The sequence below is a fragment of the Perca fluviatilis genome, chromosome 14 (genome assembly GCF_010015445.1).
Source record: "Perca fluviatilis chromosome 14, GENO_Pfluv_1.0, whole genome shotgun sequence".
NCBI lineage: Eukaryota > Metazoa > Chordata > Actinopteri > Perciformes > Percidae > Perca > Perca fluviatilis.
Window position 1 is genome coordinate 13,044,448 of NC_053125.1, and position 2,421 is coordinate 13,046,868.

Genomic DNA, 2,421 nt, shown 5'->3' on the forward strand with positions numbered 1-2,421 from the left:
GGAATTTCTAAAGTCTGGCTCCTAACAGAATGATAGCTTTGTCATTTATTATAATGATGTGCTGGCTTTATTGATTTCAACTGATGTGTTCGACTTGTTGCACTCTTACAAAATGAACTGCTCCAGAGCTCAATATGGAGAAAAAAATGCTCAATCAACTCTAAAATCAAACCTCAATATTTTTGGAATTAGAATCTCTTCTTTTTTGTGATGCATCCATGATGAGAGAGTTTCAACCTGATACAATTTCCTATAATCTTATAGTACAACCAGAGCTGCACTCCTCCTGACATCTACCAAAGCCAACCACGGATCTAACCCATTTAATCACTTCTTTCTTGTTCTCTTTCTAAGCTCATGCTGGCTGTGACATATTGAGCCGGCAAACTTTCCATGTTCTCTAAGAGAAGGTCATTGGGCCAGGCCCAATCTAGCCTCTGAAACTGAGCCAAGATTTCCACTGCTGTCGTTCAGATTAGTATTAGACGTGAGCGCTTTTCCTAAGCAAATCAGACAGTGTGAAGGACAGAACCGTTCTTCCATTCAAGCACGCCCGCTTCTTGTTAAAGAAAGACAGGGCAATAAGTTGTAGGACAAAGGGAAGTTTGTGGGAAGTCTTTACATTTCATGAATGCTTATTTTTAAATGTTACAAGCCGGTTCACTATGTTAGATTAGAAACAATTGTATTACACTGCCGAGAACTATAAGAGCTGTCTATGGTCATAATGTATGTCAGTTTGTGAAAAGCAGCTCTGCATAGGCAATATTGTTATAGCTGTGAGTCATGTGTCTAAGAAAGCTTTTCATGATCGCTTCTGATTGCATGCTTGTTCCTAAAAGTATTTTTTATTCATAGGGGCCGACGGAGGTTTGCTGACATTTACTTTGCAGACAATTTCATAGCAGACCATCAGAATCGCTTGTTCCACAAAGTGCAGGGAATTTGTTCTGGGGTGACACTGGCACAGCCAGGCACACACACTGGATTGAATACCGACAAATGATACAAGGACAGCAGGATGTAACGTTCACTGCTTAAGGACAACGCAGGACACACAGTGTCCTGTACAGATATGTGAGCACAGCACTGTGTCTGCACTGTGAATTTTGACACCGTTTGGGTTTAAAACGCAACATACTGTAATTCAAGAGTTTTGTTGCGAGCATGAACAAATTTGGTGGGTGAATTGTTATTGATTCAGCTCTGTAACACTTGGAAGGACAAACTTGCACCTGGATTCAATCAACGTTGATTGGAGAGTGGCAACATGCCCACATGCACACAACACAGCTGATAGGACACACCATCCGGTTCTGTGCAGGAGAACTTGTAGCTCTTCCAGAGCTGTAACCAATGTTTCCCTTCATAAGTTCATATTTAACTTGCAAGTATCCAGAAGCATGATTTGACATATCTCACACATGGGTTGAGAGCTGAGCAGACAGCCCTGACTTGAACAAGCCCTTTAAGTAAGTTGCATATATGTTAATTTTTCCACAGAGGGGAACCGCACAGAGGGCCAGGTACTGTTTTGCAGATTTTTGTGGCTTAATTGGAAATGGTGTGTCACTTATTGAAGTTTTTGGTCCTGAATTACTGCTTTCGCTGTGGGATTCAATTCAAAAAAGTTTTACTCTTGCATCGTTATACCTCCGTATACCGTAAATGCTGAGCAGTTAAGGACAAACATTTGGGTTGCGGTGTTTTAGTTAGACAGGTTGGCTTTAGCTCTGTTTAGTAAACCCAATTCAAGATTTCTATATTGTTACTATAAATAAATGAGATAAACTTTGAAGCAATCTGGATCACATGGCATAAAAGTTAGTTGTTTTGCATACATGTATACTGAAGCAGCCATCTTCAACAAGCACCGTCTTTCTGAACCAACAGCTTTTAACCAACAATTATTCTCTCTCTTTCTTTCCTCGTTTGCCTGCTTGTTGCAGATTCTCATTTTAGATCCCTTGTCTGTGGACTTGTTGGCATGCCGGCCGCATGGCTTAGTTTTGGGATTATGTCAACGCCTTCAGCAGATGCTATTGCATTACATAAAGAGATATGCCATGCTGGAGAGATTCCACTCACTCCTAATGTGTGCATTCTGGCCATGGGCAACAACTTCACATCCTGTCCTATCACTGACATGGCAACCATGGATTCTGGGAGCATTCCCAAAGCTGCGTGGCATCACTTGTCAAAGGTAAGTTCTTGAAGTTGCATTAAGCGATCTGTGACAACTGGGGGCAGAAAGACTCCTTAAAAAAACTGAAAGAAACTAGCTTTGATATACATCACCTTATTATGTGCTTAGGGCTAACATTTTAACAAGAAGATGGCTTAAATGTTGTCATTACATTTCCATTTTTTTTTTTATTCAACAATAAAGCTCCGTTATCCATTACACATGCTTGTACTGCG

At 40.6% G+C, this 2,421-nt stretch overlaps 1 long non-coding RNA gene across 2 annotated transcripts in view; it reads left to right on the forward strand.

Annotated features, from left to right (window-relative positions):
- The first annotated feature begins 1,322 nt into the window (after nt 1-1,322).
- The window catches only part of LOC120573367, a 9,782-nt gene continuing 8,683 nt past the window's right edge, over nt 1,323-2,421 (forward strand). For both annotated transcript variants that reach the window (XR_005641697.1, XR_005641696.1), the window contains exons 1-2: nt 1,323-1,472; nt 1,950-2,203. This is a non-coding gene — a long non-coding RNA (uncharacterized LOC120573367). The remainder of the gene's footprint in view (nt 1,473-1,949; nt 2,204-2,421) is intronic.